This window comes from Cervus elaphus, chromosome X, assembly GCF_910594005.1.
Source record: "Cervus elaphus chromosome X, mCerEla1.1, whole genome shotgun sequence".
NCBI lineage: Eukaryota > Metazoa > Chordata > Mammalia > Artiodactyla > Cervidae > Cervus > Cervus elaphus.
In genome coordinates, this window is record NC_057848.1 from 176,143,031 (window position 1) to 176,166,822 (window position 23,792).

The window sequence follows — 23,792 nt, forward strand, 5'->3', positions numbered from 1 at the left end:
TCTTTTAGACAGTCACAAATGGTAAGCGTATTAATATATTTCACTTCTCCGAGGCCTTTTCTCTCACTAAAACCAGCTATTTACTTGTGGCTTCACGTGTGCAAACCTGGAGCTTTTACAATACTTTGAGATCAGGTTGTAGAATTCTTTTCAGCATATGGAGCATTAAAGGGACTAGCATTATTTCAAGTGTGTAGGATCACAGAAAAGGGTATTTTAGTGCCATCAGCATGGCTAGTATGTGCACATGGAAAAAAAACCAAAAACCCTGCATTTGCCTTCTGAGGGAAAACGTTTACATTTGTGAACTTTCATAGACATTAACGACGGAGAATCAGGTGAACTCCAAAAGGGCAGAAACATGGACTGCGGGGACAGCAGACGTGACTTCTCTTCCCAGAAGAAAGTGATCTCGCAGGATTTCGTGTGGTCTCGCGACGGTACTCGGGGGTATCGCGTGATCTTTCAGGATCTCGCGGGATGTCAAGAGTGACCGGCCAGTGTGTGTAGGCGCGAAGAGGCGTCCTCTTCTGCGATACGCGGGAGCCGGGGCTGTGGAGGCTTCTGGTTCTAGACTGGTGCCTCAGAGCAGGCTCCCTCTGTCTCCATAGCAGACCGCTGTCCTCGTGATGCCCGCACCTCCTTCCTGTTCCAGGTACCCCGGGCCAGCTGCAGGGAAGTGGGCTGAGGGCCAGGGGCTGTGTGGAGGCCAAAACGGGGCAGCGCTCTGTGGAAACCGGGCCTCAAGCTTAGAACTTCTCAGGAGCCTGGGGGCCGGGACCCCCAATTCCGCCACAGCCTCCCTCCCAGGCAGCCCGCCAGGTGTGGGAAGTTCATCGCCGGGGAGGGCGGCGCACCTGGTCGCCCTAGGAGCATTGTGGGTAGTTACCTTCTCCCTGCCCCTCCCTCTCTCCCACCCCCTAAACTTCAGTGGAATTTCTCCCATGTTTTGCATAGTTTCTGGTGCCTCCTAGGTTCTCAGTGATTGACAGCAGTCTCGTAAATTTTCCTTGACCCTGATCCCGGTGACAGTTTGTTGTGCAGGTTCTGGTCTGCAGAAGGTGTGGTCCATGCCAGGAGGAGCTCAGAGTGATGCGTTTGTGAGCATCACCTGAGGATTCTTGGAGAAAGCCCCAGTCCTAGCACTGCAGTTATTCACGGCATCTTTCTTATCCTGGGAGGTGAAAGGGAGTTTGTTTTTGTTGTTTAGTCGCTACATCCCCTCCAACTCTTTGTGACCCCGTAGACTGTAGCCTACCAGGCTCCTCTGTCTTTGGGTTGCCAGTTCTGCTCTGCACAGGGTGTGGTCCATGCTGGGAGGAGCTCAGAGTGATGGGTTTAGGAGCATCACCTGCGGGTTCCTGGAGAAAGACCCAATCCTAGCACTGCAGTTTTTCATAGAAACTTTCTTATCTTGGGAGGTGAAAGGAAGTTTTTGTTGTTTAGTCGCTTAGTCATATCTGACTCGTTGTGACCCCATGGGCTATAACCCACCAGGCTCCTCTGTCCATGGGATTCTCCAGGCAAGAATACCGGAGTGGGTTGTCATTCCCTCCTCCAGGGGATCTTTCCGATCCAGGGATCGAACCCGGGTATCCTGAATTGCAGGCAGATTCTTTGCTATCTGAGCAGCCAGGGAAGCCCAAAAGGGAGTTTAGTGTTCCCACAAGACAGACCCTGAGAATAATTTAGGCCACAGGCCGTGAAACTTCAAGCTTGGGTGGATCTTCCATTGGAGTTGAGTTGCGACTTTTATCCTCTTATTATCTTTAAGGTCGCTGTCATCACAGAGCAGTAAAGTTTCACTGGGTCATGTTTCATAGTAGAACCACTGGTATTACAAGTCCCGGGGAAATGTTCTTAGGAAGGCCAGTGGTGAAACATGATTTCTGCTCCGGGCGAGGATGACCGGCAGCACAGGTAGTAAATGTGATAGTAAAAATGCTTGAGGTAGAGGATAACTCATTAAATCTTGATATTTCCAGAGAGAAAGGGAGGGGAACATTTTAATTTCCTGTGGTTGTGTATAGTAACTGATGAACTTTAGGATTTAACTGGAAACGGGCTTCTTCATTCTTCTCTACCTGAGTTAGTAAAAAGTAAAGTGTTAATTGCTCAGTCGTATCCAACTCTTTGTGACCCCATAGACTGTACCCTGCCAGGCTCCTCCGTCCATGGAATTCTCCAGGCAAGAATACTGGAGTGGGTTGCCATTTCCTTTTCTAGGGGGTTTTCCCAGGAATCTACCTGAGTTAAGGAAACATGAAGTAAAAATTACATACATTCCCCAGAAGGCTATTAACTTCCATTTGCATGTATTTAAAACACTAAGATTTATAGCAAGAGATAGAGAAGCAAACTTACCAGTTACCAGCAGTCCTTTCTGAAACCTATAATAAAGATGAGGGAAAAAGAAAACTGCATCTAAAATTGGATGAGGGATGAACCCGAAGCCAAAAGACCAGGTTGTTAAATGAAACTGGATGGTGGTGATATCTTGGCAAAGCTGTACCAGCAATAGCACATGTCTCCCATTTTCTGTGAGGCTGAGAAGTTACTGCCACCTGTGTTGTGCTTCCCTTGTGGCTCAGACAGTAAAGAATCTGCCTGCAGTGCAGGAGATGATTCAATCCCTGAGTCGGGAAGATCCCCTGGAGGAGGAAAAGGGAACCCACTCCAGTATTCTTGCCTGGAAAATCACATAGATTCTTGACCGAGCAGCCTTGTGGGCTGTAGTGTACAACAGTCTGTAGTGTTGCAATAGTCAGAAGAGACTGAGTGACTCAGCATACATGTTTAGAATAACATTACCATAGGATCCTTCTAGATGATCTAAGATTCTAGATGAGTCAGAATGGAAGAAGCAAGAGTATTCATGGAAGGTGTAATTCAGCCATTCCCTCCACTATATCTCCCCTTTTCCTTCATCCCTTAATTCCTGTCCTTTTCTTTAAAACAGTCCTTTATGAGGTTTATAGTCCTTTATGACACTTTAAAGGATGCAACTCCCAGCAGATAATCAAATACACATTTTTTTTTTTTTTTTTGCCACTCTCCACAGCCTGTGGAACTTCCCTGACCAGGGATTGAACCCAGGCCCCCTGTATTGATATCATGGAGTCTTACCCACTTCTTGAGTTAAGTTCCCCACCTGGGAAGACCATCAGATAAACATCTTGACCAAGATACATGGAAACCCAATCTGATTTCCCCTAAATTTCTCTATTATGTGACTTGGCCCAACTATTCACTCTGGTTGCCCACATTTAAACAATATTTTAATACCTATGGCTGATTCGTGTTGATGTTTGACAGAAAACAACAAAATTCTGTAAAGCAATTATCCTTCAATTAAAAAAAAAAATAAAAACGGGAAAAAATATTTTACCATCAGTTCTCAGCCATTTCTGATAGGTCTGCCATCCAAATAGAACCAGAATCAGACTTCTTCTCACCTCATCCATGGCTACCTCCTTTATCCAAATACCACCACATTCTCAGTTCAGTTCAGTCGCTCAGTTGTGTCTGACTCTTTGTGACCCCATGGACTGCAGCAAGCCAGGCTTCCCTGTCCATCACCAACTCCCGGAGTTTGCTCAAACTCATGTCCCTTGAGTCTGTGATGCCATCCAACCATCTTATCCTCTGTCATCCCCTTCTCTTCCCACCTTCAATCTTCCCAAGCATCATGAATAGCTTGGAATAGGAGTACAAATAACTACTCCCCCCCCCAATAATCTGAATATTTTATTTGAGATAAGTATTAGTTGACATAATTGAGTTCCAAAGTGGATCATTTCTCTCTTTTTTTTTTTAAATTGTCTTATGTTATGGAAAGCTACTCTTAAGCAGACTGTTTGTTTTACTCATCCTGCTGCCCCCAAATTTTGGTGTCTACCTCTCAAGTACTTATACTCCCACCCAGATTAAACCCCAAACCTTCATTCTGTTTTATCAGTCTTTTATTTTTTTTCTTTTACAAGGCTGTGTCTTCAGTTAAATTGCTCAATTATGTCCGATTCTTTGTGACCCCATGGATTGCAGCACGCCAAGCTTCTCTGTTCATCACCAACTCCCGGAGCTTGCACAAACTCATGGAGTCTGTGATGCCATCCAACCATCTCATCCTCTGTCATCCCCTTCTCCTCCTGCCTTCAATCTTTTCCAGCATCAGGGTCTTTTCCAATGAGTCAGCTCTTTGCACCAGGTGACCAAAGTATTGGAGTTTCAGCTTCAGCATCAGTCCTTCCAATGAATATTCAGGACTGATTTCCTTTAGGATGGACTGGTTTGAGCTCTTTGCAGTCCAAGGGACTTTCAAGAGTTTTCTCCAAGGCTGTGTGGGCTTTACTTAATCCATATGTTTCCCTCCTTTCCCGTCTAGGCAGCAAATTGGCCAGTGGGCCTGTGACCCCCAAACTTCTCATCTATGCGGGAGTCGTGACATCTGAGCATATATGACCCTGAAAGATCAGCTGGGGTAAGTAGGCCAAAGGCCACTGTGATAGACACTGTATGCAGATGACCCATGTATCTTGGTTCAAGGTGATTCGGTTCATGAGGAAATAAGATGAGGCAAATAGCGTTGAAGAAAGTTGGAGCCTAACGGGGTTTCCAAATTGGTTTTGCCGTGAAAGCCTGGTTGTAGACTGACGACTGTGATGTTGGAGATTGGTTAACATGGATGATGTCAGGGGGAGAGAGAAATGAAGAGGATGTAAGGCTGTGTATAGGTTGATCGTGATCCGCTTTAAAGGTCACCAACCAGGGTCATACCTTCCAGTTGTTTCTGACCCAGAGTTGTGCCCCTTGAATCTCCTATTTCCATTCTTCAGGTATATCTTTTAATTTCATGAAGAGCCACTGCGTGTGTTGGCTCTGAGCTGTCACTCTCGTTCTTGGTGAAGTGTATTTCAGGATATGTGTCTGAGGGCCTGGTCTCTGTCTGCACTGGGGACAGGTGTAGATGAATTGCGAAGTATGTTTGTTGTGTTTTTCCAGTAGGATTAAGTGACTGTTGAAGGTCAGAGGTAACAAGGAATCTAGTTTGTTTTCTGCAGTTGCGTTTCTTTGTTTGCCTTGAGGATTCTGGTATCTCCTGGTGTTTCAGAATATAAGGTGGAGACGCTGTTACTGTCATATTTTGGTGACCCCACAAGGGTCACAAGTGCTTGTGTCTGTGTGTGCTTTCGCACAATGCACCAGTATGAGTTTCTGTAACCCTGAAAGCTTCAGGGCCTGCGATTCATCTGCAAGCCTTTGTTTTCACGGTTGCATATGGTCTTGATAATTATCAATGTCTGTAAAATGGAATGATACTGCCTTGCAATCAATTCAGAAGACTCCTGGCCCTAAAAAAGCGTTAACCCTGCGTCGTGGGTGGGCACTTAGAACAGAGAGAGAACCAGACCTAACATTCAGTGAATGATCTGTTTCTTGTTGTTTTGTTTTCAGTCCAACACTGCGGAGTTATTTTAATTTTTATTCAGTTATCTCAATTTAAGTATAGTTTCTGTGCAGTGTTATGGAAGGCACAGGTGTACAATATGGTGAACCACAGTTTTTAAAGGTTATACTCCGTTTATAGTTATTATAAAATACTGGCAATGTTTTGTGTGTTGTGCAGTGTATCCTTCCATGTAGCTTATTTTATACCTGACAGTTTGCACCTTTTAGTCCCTTCCCCACTTCCCTCCAAGCCACAGGCAACCACTGTGTGCTTTCTGTACCTAGTGAGTGTTTCTGTCTTGTTACATTCACACGTTTGTTGTATATATTTTAGATTTCACGTAAAAGTGATGTGATTCACTATTTGTCTTTCTCTGACTTATTTCATCATGCACAATACCCTCTAAGTCCATCCATGTTGCTGCAGATGGCAAAATTTCATTTGTTATGGCTGAGTATTATTCTGCTGTATATATGTACACCATCTTCTTTATCCATTCGTCTGTTAATGGACATTTGGGTTGTTTTAATGACTTGGCTCTTGTAAACAATGCTGGTGTGAACATTAGGGTGTGTATGTCTATTTGAATTAGTGTTTTTGGTTTCTTTGCATATATACTCAACAGTGCAATTATCGTTGACAAGGACAATGAGCACTCTGAACAATTAAATAATGGTAAATAAGGATCATGCCAGGACTTCTGAAATCAGGACAAAGAAAGGAGAAACATGTATCTTTAGAAGTTGCATAAATAATTTTTAAACATAGGGATCTAACAGTCAATTAAGTCTATACTTAATAATCCCCCAAATCTCTAGTTAATTAAGTCCCTTATAAAAACTCAAGAAAGTCAATGCCATTATTATAATGGTCAAGAGAAAGACATGAAAACTTCAGAAAGTAATCATAGTGGGACTTTTATTGTTGCTGAGTTAATTTTTTGTTTCTTTAATTGATTAACCTTTCTAATAGATACCAGTGCATCTGCTTCCAACATATCCTGCTGTTTTATCAAAATGAATTCCCTTAACTTTCTTTGGAGTTGACAAAAAGTTTCCCACTTTACTACTTTGAAATATTTTTTTAAATAGAATTCTTTTGAATTTGAAAATTCAATAGAAAATTCAATTTTAGTTGAAAATGCAATTCTATTTGAATTCTTTGGAAAAGAATGCTGTATTTTGAATAATTGTGAAGATAAAGAATTAGAGGATGGGTTTTATTCAGATTCAATTGAGCACCTATTTGAGTGGCTTATAGGGGTTAATTAGGGATTATTATATATTTAAGCAAGACAAATTCAGATTTCTAGAAAAGATATTTTATTTCTTATACTTTAAGTGTCTTAGCTCTGTAACAGCTATGCATGTATAGGTTTGCACAGTGTCTTTCTTTCTTTCTTTGTTTTCTGAGTGAACCTGTAAATCACAAAGAACAATGATTCAAATGTGAGTTTACTTAATGGCCTTGGTTAGTAGTTTATAAGAAAATAGTGAAATTTTTGCTCCAATAGTTTGCTCTTATTTAAGAAAAATACTTACTGTGAGTTATTACAGAAGTAAAAACTCATGTAATATATTTACCTAGATACTTGTGATAAAAATTATGTATATGTAATAATTCTGTTTTATAAGTTGTTGCTGGCCATATCTTGGTCTTACCATGATCTCATTTAAACAAGTCTTTATTTTTTTCTGAAAGCCTAAATAACTTGAGTTACACACGTGTTGGTTCATCTTGATAATGCACTAATATCACAGTCAGTACCTGTTACAATTGTAAAATAAATGTTTACTGAAACTAATTATAGGCCGTAGCTATATGGTAACGAATTTATTTGTTTTATCTCCAAAGAAGAATAGCAATGTAGAAAAATCAGCAAAATTATGTGAAAAGGGTTTACAGTGAGACTTTCCAATTAATAGAAGTTAATTTCTTCATCCTTCCTAAGAATAAAGAGTTGCTGTTTTATTTTTCATTTGAACAAATTGAGTACAATTTTAAATCTATAAAAAAAGTAACTCCTAAGTGAACTTAAAAGAGACTTGAACTGATAATTTAACAAAGCAAATAAATGAAAATACTGGCTTGGAAATGAAGATACTGGGTTCCAAAAAGTTCATTGGACTTTTAAGATGTTACAAAAAAACTCTAACAGGCTTTTTGGCCAACCCAATAGAAAAGAAAAAGAGACAAAGAGCTTAAGAATATAATATAGTAATTATCTAAAGGGAAGGAGGGACAGAAGATGGCAAAGAGGTTAGTAGACACAACTCAAAAGAAGAAAAAAACTTTTAAAGCAAACCTTTTAAAGCAAAAAAAATGAAAAAAAAAAAGAGTGGCAAAACCAATCTGACATATCGCTTATAAAAATAAATATTCATGAAGTAGAAATACTTACTAGGAGAGACATTATCAGGTCAGCTCGTTGCTGTGTCTGCAAGACACAAGTGTGTTAAATGTTCCAGATAATAGATCTAAGGAGAGAGTTGTGTATCTGGTGTGTATCTTGTGAGATTTCTAGAAAAGAAAGTTGTTGATTTTTAGATGATATCTGAGAGAGTTAAATTGAACTGCCCAGTGAGAGTGGGTTTGAAAAAACCTGTTCTAGGATGAAAATTTTCAAATCTGGCAAAGGACAAGTATACTACAGTGGGATCTAAGAAGGATCATCTAGAAATGTCAGGTAAAATCCAAAATAGTGTGATGTTATAAAAGCCAGAGTTAGGCTCATGGGAGTACATGGTCATATTTTAAGGAGTTATTAGATCATCTGAAAGATGACCTTTTCTCAGAACCAAGGCAGGCTGTGTCAGTCCTGAGGACCTCTCTGTCAAGTTCTTATAAACCATCTACAGAGGAGTTCTGCCTCATTTTCTCATTTAGCCACTAAGTCATGTTTGACTCTTCTGCCTTGTATGGGTGACCTATACTCTAAGATTTTCATGACATGACTCTTGGGTTTTGTTTTTGTTTTTCTGTATGTTTTTGAGGAATGACTGGGCTCAGGAAACAGTTTCAGCAGTACCTACCAACACATGTGACATTTGCTCTTTTCCAAATTTGCTCTTTTCCAAACTGATTCAGTTCTTATGAATGAGCTTACTGGGTCTTTCCCTCAGAATGTGCCATGTCCCAGATTTCTTTCTTCTTGGCATGCTCTGTAAATAACAGCTCCGGTTTGAAACTTTGCATGGAACAAGTTTAGATGCCAAGCTGTCCTGCTCCATAAAGGTGACTAAGCTTTGATGTGCTCGCAAATATTTAACTCGTTCGTGAGGGATATAAAACAAAGACAAGCATACTGCAAACTTGGAGGTTGCTGTTGTTCGGTTGCTAAGTCATGTCTGACTCTTTGTGACCCCATGGACTGCAGCACACCAGGCTCCTCTGTCCTTCACTGTTTCACGGAGTGTGCGCAAACTTGTGTCCATTGAGTCGGTGATGCTGTCTAACCATCTCATCCTCTTCTGTCCCCTTTTCCTTTTGCCTTCAGTCTTTCCCAGAATCAAGGTCTTTTCCTCTTGCCTGGAGGACCCTATGGACAGTATGAAAAGGCAAAAAGATTGCAAATTTCTTCAGTGCTGTTTATGTGTAAACCCGAAGGTGCATGACAGACAACGTGTAAATTAAAAAGCATTCTCTAAATTTATGTTGTGACTTGCTTTTTTATGACAGTGTTAAGTGCCACTCTGGAGTCCCAGAACTGAAATGAATTCTTCAGTGCTCACACATTTAAAATTAGAGCTCTTGGGACTTCCCTGGTGATCCAGTGATTGAGACTCTGCATTTCCAATGCAGGAGGGCACAGGTTCAATCCCTGGTCAGGGAACAAGGATCTCATATACTGCACAGTGCAGGCAAAAAAAAAAAAAAAAATGCAGCTCTCAGCCAGTTAGGCCAATTATGTGTTTTCAAAATAACACATTTCAGAAGAATTCATACAATTCATGTGTAAAAAATAACAGTGCACCTTCCCCATCGTGGTATATAGGGCTTTACTCTTGTTGAATTATTGGAAAAGATGTGTGTACAAGTCAGTGAGACAAGTTCGGTGACATAAAATCAGCATTGCTGACATCTGTAGAGAGAACAAAGCGAGGGGGAGTTGGGGGCATCCCTTGAATATCTATGAAGCTCTAAAGAAAAAGATGTGATTACTCTGACAAACAAGTGGAAACGTTCAATGTAGATCAGACTTGGCATCCCAAAATTCTACTCCGTTTTTTATATCGAAATAAATTCCTTAAGGACATTAACTCGTATTTGTTGGGAAATTGACTTGCATCATCCAATCAAACTTCAGTTCTTAAGACCTAATATGGGTTGAATCTGTTTTTCAAAGGATGAATTAACTAGAAAATTGGAAAGCTTTTAAGAATTATTTAATCTCTGGCAATACAGTAGCCCTCACGTTAAATGAAACTCGTAATTCTGAAAATGCCAGTAACACACATTTTCTGAATGAAAATGGATCACTTCTAAGTTACCATCATTGTTTTGTTTGGTTGTGTGGAGACTTGAATCTAGGGAGAAATGGCCCCAGATGTATAGATGTGACAGGCTTGTGATACTAATGTTGTTCATTATTTACACAAGAGTATTATTTACTGTCTAGAAACTGAGAGGTCATTGGTCTGGACAAGTGGTTATCATGGGTAAGAGATGAAGGATCTCAGAATACTGTGGGTCCTTTTCATTGTTGTTACTGGATCCCAGGGTCCATAGGAAGTTCTGCCAGTGGCCAAGCAACTCTGTAAAGTTGCATCAATTAAAACTGCAATTTTCAGAATATGTCATTTAAAAAAAATTTTTATTTGGTTTTTCCATATCTTAGTTGCAGCATATGGGATCTTTAGATACGATATGCAGGATCTAGTTCTCTTGTGTGCACACACATGCTCAGTCATGTCAGACTCTTTGCAAGCCCATGGACTGTAGCCTGCCAGGCTCCTCTGTCCATGGGATTTTCCAGGCAAGAATACTGGAGTGGGTTGCCATTTCCTCCTCCAGGGGATCTTCCCCACCCAGGAATCGAACCTGGGTCTCATGTATTGACAGAGCAGGCTCTTTACCACTAGTGCCACCTGAGAAGCCCCTCTAGTTCCCTTACCAGGGGTCAAAGCTGGGAGCCTTGCATTGGGAGCTCAGTGTCTTAGCCAGTGAATTCTCAAGTATGTCATTCGTTTTTTTTTTTTTTAATTAATTAATTTATTTTAATTGGAGGCTAATTACTTTACAATATTGTATTGGTTTTTGCCATAGATTGACATGAATCAGCCATGGGTGTATATGTGTCCCCCATCCTGAACCCCCTTCCCACCTCCCTTCCCATTCCATCCCTCTGGGTTGTCCCAGTGCACCAGCCCTGAGCACCCCGTCTCATGCATTGAACCTGGACTGGTAGTCTGTTTCACACATGGCCATATACATGTTTCAGTGCTGTTCTCTCAAACCATCCCACCCTCGCCTTCTCCCACAGAGTCCATCAGTCTCTTCTTTACATCTGTGTCTCTTTGGCTGTCTCATATATAGGGTCATCATTACCATCTCTCTAAATTCCATATATATGTGTTAGTATACTGTATTGGTGTTTTTCTTTCTGACTGATGTCACTCTGTATAATAGGCTCCAGTTTCATCCACCTCATTAGAACTGACTCAAATGTATTCTTTTTAATGGCTGAGTAATATTCCCTTGTGTCTATGTACCAGAGCTTTCTTACCCATTCATCTGCCGATGGGCATCTAGGTTGCTTCCATGTTCTGGCTATTGTAAACTGTGCTGCGATGAACATTGGGGTACACGTGTCTCTTTCAGTTCTGGTTTCTGGAGTCTGTCATTCTTGACCCACTCAGAAAAATAGGCGGTACACCAGCTAGCTGAAGAGGAGAGTTAAATATTGGAAGCTGTTTGCCAAAGCGCTGAGAGAGTGGGGAGCCTTTCAAGTCATGAGCCCCACCCCCACCCCGCAGGGAGTCTAGGTGCTGAACCCAAGTGACAGGATTGGGACCGTGGAGACAGCTTCCTGCAGAGCAGAAGCAAAGGAGTTACCCAGGGTCCCACCTCCTTTGCCCGTCCCATGGCCTGCCCCGGCCTCCTCTTGCTGAGTTGAATTAAAGATACCAACTGGCATCATCAACTAGAGATGCCAGGTAAAGATGCAGGAGCCTGGTGCCTGCAGGCAGAGCAAGCTGAGTGTGAGGCCGGGTCTCAGAGCACAGAGGCAAGTGACAAGAAACGCACACACGCACATGTTGATCACACATTGTGAATATCATCCAGCCTTAAAAAAAAGGAAGGAAATCCCGCCATGTCTGACAAGATGAATGCCCCCACAGGACACTGTGCCTCAGAAACACACATGCTGTACAATCTCGCTTACATGTGGACCCTGCACAGGGTCACCCACAGAAGTAGAGAGCCCGGTAGGGTTGGCCAGTGTCTGAGGGCTGCAGGGCTGGGTCACCCGCAGAAGTAGAGAGCCCGGTAGGGTTGGCCGGTGTCTGAGGGCTGCAGGACTGGGTCACCCGCAGAAGCACAGAGCCGGTAGGGTTGGCCGGTGTCTGAGGGCTGCAGGACTGGGTCACCCGCAGAAGCACAGAGCCGGTAGGGTTGGCCGGTGTCTCAGGGCTGCAGGACTGGGTCACCCGCAGAAGCAGAGAGCCGGTAGGGTTGGCCGGTGTCTGAGGGCTGCAGGACTGGGTCACCCACAGAAGCAGAGAGCCGGTAGGGTTGGCCGGTGTCTGAGGCTGCAGGACTGAGGAGTGGTTATAACAAAGTTTTAGTTACGCTGCATGAATACATCCTAGAGGTTGTGTGTACTGTACACACCTCTAATGAACAAGACCATGTCCTTTGCTGCAAACATTTGTCACAAAGGTAGATCTCATGGGGAGTGTTCTCACCACGAGGCTAAACCACAGGGACACAAGGAAACTTTGCAATTTGTTAGAAATGTCTGTTCAGTTCAGTTCACTCGCTCAGTCATGTCCAACTCTTTGCGACCCCATGGACTTTAGCACGCCAGGCCTCCCTGTCCATCACCAGCTCACAGAATTTACTCAAACTCATGTCCACTGAGTCACTGATGCCATCCAACCCTCTCATCCTCTGTCGTCCCCTTCTCCTGCCTTCTGTCTTTCCCAGCATCAGGGTCTTTTCCAGTGAGTCAGTTCTTTGCATCAGGTGGCCAGAGTATTGGAGTTTCAGCTTCAGCATCAGTCCTTCCAATGAATATTCAGGACTGATTTCCTTTAGGATTGAATGGTTTCATCTCATTACAGTCCAAGGGACTCTCAAGAGTCTTCTCCAACAGCACAGTTCAAAAGCATCAATTCTTTGGTGCTCAGCGTTCTTTATGGTCCAACTCTCACATTCATACATGACCACTGGAAAAACCACAGCCTTGACTAGACGGACCTTTGTTGGCAAAGTAATGTCTCTGCTTTTTAATATGCTGTCTAGGTTGGTCATAGCCTTTCTTCCAAGGAACAAGTGTCTTTTAATTTCATGGCTACAAGCCACCATCTGCAGTGATTTTGGAGCCTCCAAAAATAAAGTCTGTCACTGTTTCCCCATCTATTTGCCATGAAGTGATGGGACCAGATGCCATGATCTTAGTTTTCTGAACGTTGAGTTTTAAGCCAACTTTTTCACTCTCCTCTTTCATCTTCATCAAGAGGCTTTTTAGTTCTTTGCTTTCTGCCATAAGGGTGGTGTCATCTGCATATCTGAGGTTATTGATATTTCTCCCGGCAATCTTGATTCCAGCTTGTGCTTCATCCAGCCAAGCCTTTCTGATGATGTACTCTGCATGTCAGTACATATTCTTCACTACTGGAACCTTTAATGACACCCAGCACACAGAAGGGTGAGTTCTGCTCCGGTCCATCTTCAGAAGGTAGTTTTCCACGCTTGGCCTCTTGTTCTTCTATAGAAGCATCAGGATCCACCTCAGCCTGTAAAGGAAGAAGCTTGTAGATCTGGACATTTTTAGTAATGCTAGGACATGCACACGGTATTTGCAAAGGAACCAGTGTTTGCCTTTCTGAGGCCAGTTTCTCTCTGAGCTTCACAAGGAAAGCGGTCAAGAATTTGGTTTGCACCGATGTGGAACTTAGAAAGAGATGAATGATGGAGGGTCTTCTTAGGTACATACCTGTTGTGTATTTCTTGACATATTTAATTTTTTCGGTATCGTGCAGTCCAGTATCTTATTTCTCTCCATAAAGTATTTGATCTCATTTGTTAGCTGCTTTATGCATAAGTGTATATTATGTATTCATGTATACACATATGCACATCCATGTATACTCACATATATAGATTGTATGTGAAGTGTCACATATAGCTAGGTCTATGTGTGCTTACTCCCTCAGTAATCTCCGACTCCTTGTAACCCCATGGCCTGTAGCCCACCACGTTTCTGTGTCCACGGGGATTCTCCAGGCAAGAATACTGGAGTGGGCTGTCATGCCCTCCTCCAGGGGTTAGGTGTATATTTGATGCTAAATTATAGTTTTTTAAAAATTAATGCAAACTTTCTTTTTAAACTTGAGACATTGTGTATAAATTTTTGTTGCTAGTGGAGAAACCCTTTATTTTGTAAGGTTCATTGCTTCCAACTGAATAAAAATTGTGTTGGTAGGCAAATAAATATTTGCTTCCAACAGTAAAACTCCTGGCAAATTGATGAGAACCCAAGGGGCAGGGAAGTTGGCCAGAGGAGTCTAAAAAAGCACTTTGCCCTGATGTGGACAATGAATACAAATGAAATGCTTAGTCACAGTGTTGCCAGGAAATTAATAGTTGGATCCTAGTCATTTAAGTGGAAAAGTAAAAGTGATTGGAGATAGAATTGAGTTCTCTGAAAAAGCACTTTAAGGTTGTGCTTGGAAGCCATTCAGAAATCTTTTGCTTTTCCCAGTAAATTTGTATTACATTGTAACTTAATCTTTGGCTCGGCTACATGTGTTTGAATAATATGCCACCAAAAGCTGAGATAACTTTTTACTCTCACTTAATTCAGTAATTTAGATGAACAGAGTTAAAATTATATTGTTCTGAGGATTGTTTTTGTTAGTGTCCTAAAGATCACTTAAATGACAATTATTCCTCATCGTGAGTACAAAAACGACAAAAGGAAACTATGATGTTACAGTGTAGTGAAAAAAGAGTCAATCTTTGGTTGAGAATGAAAATAAACCTATAAGCACTTTAATTTCATGGATATTACTTCTGTAAGGGCAAATACTCCTGTAAAGCATTTGGGATCCACCTTCTGAGTACCTAATTTGGACAACCACTTAGTCCTTTATTTCATGTTAAAATATATACATACATACATACATACACACACACACATACGTATGGGCTTCCCTAGTGCCTCAGTGGTAAAAAATTTGTCTGCCAAACAGGGGACACAGATTTGATCCCTGAGTTTGGAAGATCCCCTGGAGGAGGAAGTAGCAACCCACTCCAATATTCTTGCCTGAGAAATCCCATGGACTGAGGAGCCTGCAATCCATGGGGTTGCAGAGAGTTGGACATGACTTAGCAACTAAACAGCAACAAATACATATATATGAAATGGGTTGTTTGCCTTCATTCTGTTTGTGTAGCATTTGGTTGAGAATATATGTTTCTAAGGAAGAAGGGTGTTTTTTTTGGATTTGTTTTGTTCTGTCTTAAATCCTCTGTAGGAGTTTTCTCTTTAATTCAATAGTTAGGTACCTAATTCTTGGCTTGGAAATATTTTCCTTAAAAAAAGGCAATTGCATACACATTTTAAAATAATTTCATGCTATTATATTAATACCCTATGCTGACCTCCTTTGTTTCTTCAACTGACTTTAAAACATGTGAACATTTGTAGCATTTTGGCTAATTTGCACTGGGACTTTCTCATGAGAGCTATGTTTAACTTTCCCTCCTTCTTAAGTGATGAGTTAAAAGATAGATTACCAGATGTTTTCCAATAAAAGTAGCACTGACAAATTATTGCCATAAGTTACTTTAAGAATATAGGCTTTCAATAATAAACAAGAAACTTTGTTTACCATAATGCTTTCACTTAGTAGTTATTACACACTGCTTAACTTAATGTCATTTTCCAGCTTATTACTTGTGTTTCTAAGTTTTAAGAGTACGTTCTCCTATTTCATATGACTTCTTCAACACTAGTGCATCTGAAGAGCGTGTTCTTCCAGAAACCAGTAAGATAAGAGAATCCTTAGATTTGTAAAAATCTATCCATTCCAAAGCAAGAAGGGGGATAGAAGAAACACTGTCATTGATAAATATTGTTCCCTCATGGTCTGTCAGTGTTTCCTTCAGAATCTCACCCAGACTCTTTCTGAGTTCCTAACTGTTCCTGACTGGCAGAGTGCTAGAGCTACCTCATGTCTTGGCAATTAATTACTGTTTCATCTATAAGCTTGAGATTTCCGCCTTTTGCCGTGATGTATGACCTTTCCACAGAGAGGCGGTTCTTACTACTGTTGATTTAATTACACAGATGAACTTTAACTGCTGAAGGGTATTGCTCCAGCGGTGCAAGGCAAACACAGTTTGCCTCTCCTCTCCTTTATTATAAAAGATCTTGTGCATGTGAGCTAAGTCGCTTCGGTCATGTCCGACTCTGCAACCCCATGAACTGTAGCCCACCAGGCTCCTGTGTCCATGGGAATCTCCAGGCAAGAAGACTGGGGTGGGTTGCCGTGCCCTCCTCCAGGGAATCTTCTCCACCCAGGGACTGAACCTGTGTCTCTTATGTCTCCTGCATTGTCAGGCAGGGTCTTTACCACTAGCACTATCCGAGAAGCCCATAAAAGATCATCAGTCAGTTTAGTTCAGTCGCTCAGTCATGTCTGACTCTTAGCGACCCCATGAACCTCAGCATGCCAGGCCCCCCTGTCCATCACCAACTCCCAGAGTTTACTCAAACTCATGCCCATCGAGTCGGTGATGCCATCCAGCCATTTCATCCTCTGTCGTCACCTTCTCCTCCTGCCCCCAGTCCCTCCCAGCATCAGGGTCTTTTCAAATGAGTCAGTTCTTTGCATCAGGTGGCCAAAGTATTTGGAGCTTCAGCATCCATCTTTCCAGTGAATATTCAGGACTGATTTCCTTTAGGATGGACTGGTTGGATCTCCTTGCAGTCCAAGGGACTCTGAGGAGTCTTCTCCAACACCACAGTTCAAAAGCATCAATTTGTCAGCACTCAGCTTTCTTCACAGTCCAACTCTCACATCCATACATGACCACTGGAAAAACCATAGCCTTGACCAGATGGACCTTTGTTAGCAAAGTCATGTCTCTGCTTTTTAACATACTATCTAAATTGGTCATAACTTTCCTTCCAAGGAGTAAGCGTCTTTTAATTTCATGGCTGCAATCACCATCTGCAGTGATTTTGGAGCCCCCCCAAAAAATGAAGTTTTTTTTTTTTAAAAAAAAAGATAAAAGATCATACTGAACATCACACCTGGCAGAATCCACTTGAGTTCCTATTGGTTTTCCTGATATGAGACTAGAACTTTCTCCTTTTTCATTCTTCCTACTGTTGTTAACTGTTGCGATTTTATGTAGAATGGTGTACTCGTTAGTTTAAACTCACTACTTTAGGTTTTGTTGAATATTTAAACCTATTTTAAAAGGTGAAAACCATGGTAAGCAGTGAACTTTCATCTGTGTAATATGAAATGAAAAATTTACTTCAGTGCCTTAGTCCTTTTGATTAACATTTGCTATTTCTCTTGGAGCCAATTAAATGCTTTTTGTGTCCCTTAAAGTATTTTTCTGTCGAAGAGAAAACGTGTGTAGAAAAAAGAGGGCAGACAGTGGCTATCCTGAAAAATGGGTCAGAAACAGCCAATCTTTAGGGTCTGAGCCACCAGAGACGCCCCAGAAATAGCCAGTTTTCAGCTAATCAGTCCTTTAAATGCTGTCTATCACACTGGTGACACTTGGAGATTTTGAATTCGGTTGAGTGACTGTGACGTTGGAACAAGTGTATTTAAAATGTGTATGTGTTCAAAGTTGGAGCCGCCTAAACCTATGTTCTGTCATGAGCCTCACAGCCCTCACTCACCTGTCATAGTGACAGAAAAGGCCACAGAGTTGACAGCACTGCAGTATTATTTTGAATGCCCCCCTCAGGGAACAACCAATGCCTCCTACCCCGAGCCTGCCAACCTCCCTCTTTAGAACAGGTAACTTCAACACGATGAAACCCTGCATGCAGTGTAAAAAGAAGGGGATTGGGAAACATCGTGCATCCCACATAGGTGCAGCTGGCTCTTGTTGTGATTTTGGAAATTTGTTCCATCCTTCCCAGGTGGCTTCCCAGGTGGCTCAGATGGTAAGGTGTCTGCCAGCAATGTGGGAGACCTGTGTTCAATCCCTGGGTCGGGAAGATCCCCAGGAGAAGGAAATGGCAACCCACTCCAGGACTCTTGCCTGGAGAATCCCATGGAGGGAGGAGCCTGGCGGGCTACAGTCCATGGGGTCGCAAAGAGTCGGACACAACTGAGCTACTTCACTTTTCCTTCCATCCTACATCCTCATTATATGGAAGTTAGATAAGAGCTTGATTGCGTGGTCCCGGGAGTTTGTCTTTTTAAGATCTGCTGAGCACAGCCATGGTGCTTCTTCACGGCTGTAGTTCATTTGGGGATTATATGTGTGGGTGGGGGTGTGTGAGAGAGAGAGGGAAGTGGGGAAGAGATGATAGACCAGTATTAATAGTCCATTGATTTTATTGCCAAAGTCATGTATGTTTGTGTTCAACACAGCTTGACCATTGTGTGTTTGCGTTACCACTTTAGAGACATCTTGGCAACCCACTCCAGTACTCTTGCCTGGAAAATCCCGTGGACGGATGGACCTGGTAGGCTACAGTTTGTGGGGTCACAGAGAGTCGGACATGACTGAGCAACTTCACTTTCACTCTGTGCATGTAAGCTCCGAACTGAACGGCACCTTTCAAAGTACTGTTCTGTAAGATTAAAAACGTTTATTTTTTGTGTTTATTTTTTATGTGTTTGTGTGAACATCTTACAAACCTGTGACAGTACAGGACTGTGTAGCCAGTTGTGTTAATTGGATACCTAGGCTAACTCTGTTGGACTTACAAACACACTGAAGTTAGGAATGTGCTCTCAGAATGGAACTTGTTCACATTTAGGTGGCTTTACTGTTTTCGGACAAAGCTTTCTAGTACAAAGCTGAAGTGTATAACATATATTCTTGCCTCTCCATGTTTGGACTACTGGATAACCTTATAAATCAGGATAAGATTGTAATTATAAATCTTGGGGGAGTGGATACCCCAAATTGGCATCAATTCAGTTCAGTCACTCAGTTGTGTCTAACTCTTTCCGACCCCATGGAGTGCAGGCCTCCCTGTCCATTACCAGCTCCCGGAGTTTACTCATGCTCATGTCCGTCAAGTCGGTGATGCCATCCAACTATCTCATCCTCTGTTCCCTTCTCCTCCCACCTTCAATCTTTCCCAGCATCAAGGTCTTTTCAAATGAGTCATATCCAAACTGGCTCTAAAATACATGGATATATGTAGGGACAAAGGAAAGGTTCTCAAGAAGATGGATCAGAGGCGCAGAGGTAGACAGTCATTAAGTTCAAGATTCAGGATAAGGCTCCTGCTGTTTGTTTCCTTCCTTAGCCATTAAGACGTTTTACCAAAAAAAAAAAAAAAAAAAAAAAAATCAGATACTTAAGATAAAGACCCTTGGAGGAGCTCTTGTAGTGAAGCGGAATAGTTTCACAACATAATTGCATCCTCTGGACTCAATTTAGTCATCTAATATGTGACTTATTTCTTTCTCTAAAGTCATTCTTAGATTATGTTTAACCTGTAGTCTGTTGCTTGGAAATAACTGAGTGTCCTTCTCCTGAAATAACCAAATAGAGAGATGTTCCCAGGGAGAATTCCCTTGAGTCAGGTGCCCTGTTTATAAATCAGACCCAGCCGTATAGAAAAAAGATACATTGGCCTTCTGTCCAGAAACGTGAGGTGGGTTTAACATGGGAAAATCAATTTGTGATTGTCTCTGTAATTCTGTTACAAGCATAAAGATGGGCAACCATATAGTCAACTGAGCAGATGCAGAAAACAGTGGGGGAAAAAATAACTGAATGAAACTCACTGGGACACTGGGTCTGCAGATTGCCATGGGATATCACTCACTGAAAAAAAAAGATAGAAAAATCAGATACTGATGAGTGAATCATAACGGACGGCTCTCACAGACATTAGGTTGACTGAAAGAAATCAGATGCAAATTAGTGCATATGTGTATGTTGAATTTAGGATTGTGTGAAGTTCAATAGCAAGCAGGGAAAGCAAACTGTGACATGGTCTTCAATCCTGGAAGGAGCTTGTTAGAAGTTTTTCTAGTGATGAGAATATACTCCATCTTGGCTGATTCCTGGGATTAAGCAAAACATCAAAGCACCTGTTTCATGTCTGGGCATTTCATGGTGTGCAATTTTTGTCTCAATAAATTTTGAACAAGCAGAAGCAGCTCACAATTATGGGCACAGCATGTATTAGTGGGAAAAAAAAAGGAAGGAAAACCAGTAGCCATTCCCTGAAGTAGCAGTCCTCAAGCACAGATATTTTTCCTTCTTTTTTTTTTTTTTAATATGTATTTGGCTACATAGAGTCTTAGTTGCAGCACATGGACTCTTTAGTTCTGGCGTGCAAACTCTTAGCTGCAGCCTGTGGGATCTAGCTTCCTGACCAGGGATTGAACCTGGTCCCCCTGCACTGGGGGCTCAGAGCCTTAGCCACGGACCATCTGGGACATCCCCAAGCAAAGATCTTTGACATCCCATCTTTGGGTCAGTAAAATCCACATCCATTTCTTTCAGTCATAATGTACGTGTTCAGTGTAAAAATGACATTTTTAAACCATTTGCCTAGGAAAGCAGTGATTCTTGGAGATGCGATCTGGTTTTCCCTGTCCTTCAAACAGTTTTATAATCTACAGATTCTCAGAGTATGAAGTTGCATGTATCTAAAAATGTGGTTCAAGGCTGAAGCACAGAGGGATTTCCCTGCTGGCCCAGTGGCTAAAACTCTGAGCTCCCAATGCCAGGGGCCCAGGTTCAAACCCTGGTCAGGGAAGTAGATCCCACATGCCACAACTAAGAGTTTGCAAGAAGCGGTTAAAAAAAAAAAAGAAAAGGATCCCGCATGCTACAGCTATGACCGGGTGCAGCCAAATAAATAAATAGATAAATCAATATTTTAAAAAAAAATGGAAGAAAAGAGAGGAAGAAAGCTCGATGCTTTTGATCTGCCTTGACAGTCTGCTTCTTCTGGGGTCACTGTCACCTGATAAAGGAAAAGAGCTAGACTCTTTGATCTCTCATTTAGAAGCTACTTCTCTCTCTGCCAGTAAACTTTTATCAGCTCCCACGCTTCATCAGTGGCCAGTGGGAGCCATTTAATTAGTTGGCCCTGCCGGATACAGATCCTTTTACAAATGAATCCCGGTGGCACTGAAAGCTCTGTGCAGTGAACTAAGTTGTCAGACACACATGTCTCATACCTCACGAAAGGCCCAGTGGGAGTCAAGACGCCATACTGCTTCATGGTGACCATTCCCAGTTGATAAGGGCTTCCCAGGTGGCTCAGTGGTGAAGAACCCACCTGCCAATGCAGGGGACTCAGGTCCGGTCCCTGGGTCGGGAAGATCCCCTGGAGGAGGAAATGGCACCCACTCCAGTATTCCCGCCCGGGAAATCCCATGGACAAGATGAACATGGCGGCTATGGGAAATCCCATGGACAAGATGAACATGGCGGCTATGGGAAATCCCATGGACAAGATGAACATGGCGGCTATGGGAAATCCCATGGACAAGATGAACATGGCGGCAATGGGAAATCCCATGGACAACATGAACATGGCGGCTATGGGAAATCCCATGGACAAGATGAACATGGAGGCTATGGGGAATCCCATGGACAAGATGAACATGGCGGCTATGGGAAATCCCATGGACAAGATGAACATGGCGGCTATGGTCCATGGGGTCGAAAAGGGTCAGACATCCCCTGGAGGAGGAAATGGCACCCACTTCAGTATTCCCACCCAGGAAATCCCATGGACAACATGAACTTGGCGGCTATGGGAAATCCCATGGACAAGATGAATATGGCGGCTATGGGGAATCCCATGGACAAGATGAACATGGCAGCTATGGTCCACGGGGTTGAAAACGGTCAGACACAACTTAGTTGAGTGTACACACACACACACGCCCCCACACCCAGTTGATGGGGAGGTCACCTCTTCCAAATAATGCTGTAACACTGGGATGATCCTCCTGGAATCTTTCCTCCCCTGTGTTGACGCAATGAAGTATTCACTGCTCACCGTTTGCATGCTCATTTCCACGTCAGTGTATAAAAAAGATGGGCCAAAATGAGACAGTTCTTCTCATGCCTGTTTGGCTGTCCATTTGACTGACTGCTTTGAAATACAATACCCATGGTAAAATATAATAATATGCTCAAACATCTCATTTACACTGTCAGTCGGACTGGCAGGGGAGATGACACTTTTTTTAAATGATATTTATTTACACTGGAATCTGTCCTTCTTTTCAAGTCCCAACCTGCTCGTTAGTTGGGAAAAACAATCGACTACCTTTTGACATGGTTTTAGCATCTTGATTTCACTATATAATTGGAATAGTTTTCTTATTATTAGATCGAATTTCTTGGAAATAAATAAGACCTTCAGCCTTCTTTAAAAAATAAAAATTTTTTTAATGACTGTGCTTTTTAAACAGGTATTTATTTGGAGAATAACCAACTACCTTTTGATATGGTTTTAACAACTTGATTTCATTATATAATTTGAATGGGTTTTTTTTATTATTATTAGATAGAATTTCTTGGAAAGAAATCTCAAGACTCTCAGACTTTATAAAAACAAACACATTATTAGTGACTGTGCCTTTTAAAGAAATATTTATCTGGACATGGAGGGTCTTCATTGGTGCACGTGGGCACTCTCTGTTTGCAGTGAGCAGGGGCTCCTTACTCTCTAGTTGTGGTATATGGGCTTCTCCTTGCCCTGACTTCTTCTGCTGAGGAGTGTGGATGCTGGGGCGCGCAGGACTCAGGCTTTGCAGTGCCCAGGCTCAGCAGTTGTGGCACACAGGCTTGCTTGCTCCTGGGCGTGTGGGACCTTCCCGGACCAGGGATAGAACCCGTGGTCGCCTGCATGGGTGGGCAGATTCTTGACCACAGAGCCACCAGGGAAGCCGGACGCTCAGCCTGCTATCCTCTGCCTCTCCCCCAGAGATGTGGAGGAGAGGGGCATCTTTGGAATCCTGGATGCAGGGAAGAGAGGGGACCAGTGGGTGCTTGCTGGACTTTCCTGGTCATTGGCATCAGCTGTTCCATCCGTCCCTCTCCTGAACTTGTGGCTCTAGCTGGTGCAGTCCACGTCTTCCCTGGCTGCCACACCATGGCCGTGGTGCCATTGTAGTGGCCGACCCCAGGGACCCCCGTTCCTTCTGCCCTAGGAGCCTGCCTGGTCCCTGCTCTGGAATCCCGTGACCCTGGCTTGGTCCTAGTGGGCTGGAAGACTCCTGTGGACCCCAGATAGTGCAAGTGATGGCCTGAGGGCAGTGCTGTGTGGACTTTGTTGTTGCTTTTAGTTTTTACTGGACTGTAGTTGGCTTGCAGTGCTGTCTTAGTTCTACTGTATAACAAAATGAATCAACTTTTTATATGTGTATGAGTGAGTGAGTGAGTGAAGTCCCTCAGTCGTGTCCGACCCTGCAACCCCATGGATTGTCGCCTACCAGGCTCCTCTGTCCATGGAATTTTCCAGGCAAAAATACTAGAGTGGGTTGCTATTTCCTTCTCAATGGGATCTTCCTGACCCAGGGATCAAACCCAGGTCTCCTGCATTGCAGGCAGATGCTTTCCTGTCTGACCCACCAGGGAAGGCCATATATATTTGTATATACACACACACTCTTTTTTAGATTTCCTTCCTATTTGTGAATCAGTTATGCATATATGCACTCTTTTTTAGATTTCCTTCCCATTTAGATTATCAAAGGATAGTGAGTAGAGTCCCCTGTGCTCTACAATATATTCTCATTAGTTATCTATTTTATGTTGTTGTCTGTGAGGTGGTTGCTGCTGTTTAGTCCCTAAGTCGTGTCCAACTCTGTGACCCCATGGTCTGTAGCCCGCCAGGCCCCTGTGTTCCTTGAATTTCCCAAGAATGCTAGAGTGAGTTGCCATTTCTACGTTGTTATCAATGGTGTATGTATGTTAACTGCAA

The 23,792-nt window shown here is 42.6% G+C and overlaps 1 long non-coding RNA gene across 1 annotated transcript; it reads left to right on the plus strand.

Annotated features, from left to right (window-relative positions):
• The first annotated feature begins 517 nt into the window (after window positions 1-517).
• LOC122690088 lies at window positions 518-18,339 on the plus strand. Its single transcript, XR_006339969.1, has 3 exons — window positions 518-655; window positions 4,385-4,480; window positions 18,280-18,339. It is a non-coding gene; the product is annotated as an uncharacterized LOC122690088 (long non-coding RNA).
• The last annotated feature ends 5,453 nt before the right edge of the window (window positions 18,340-23,792 follow it).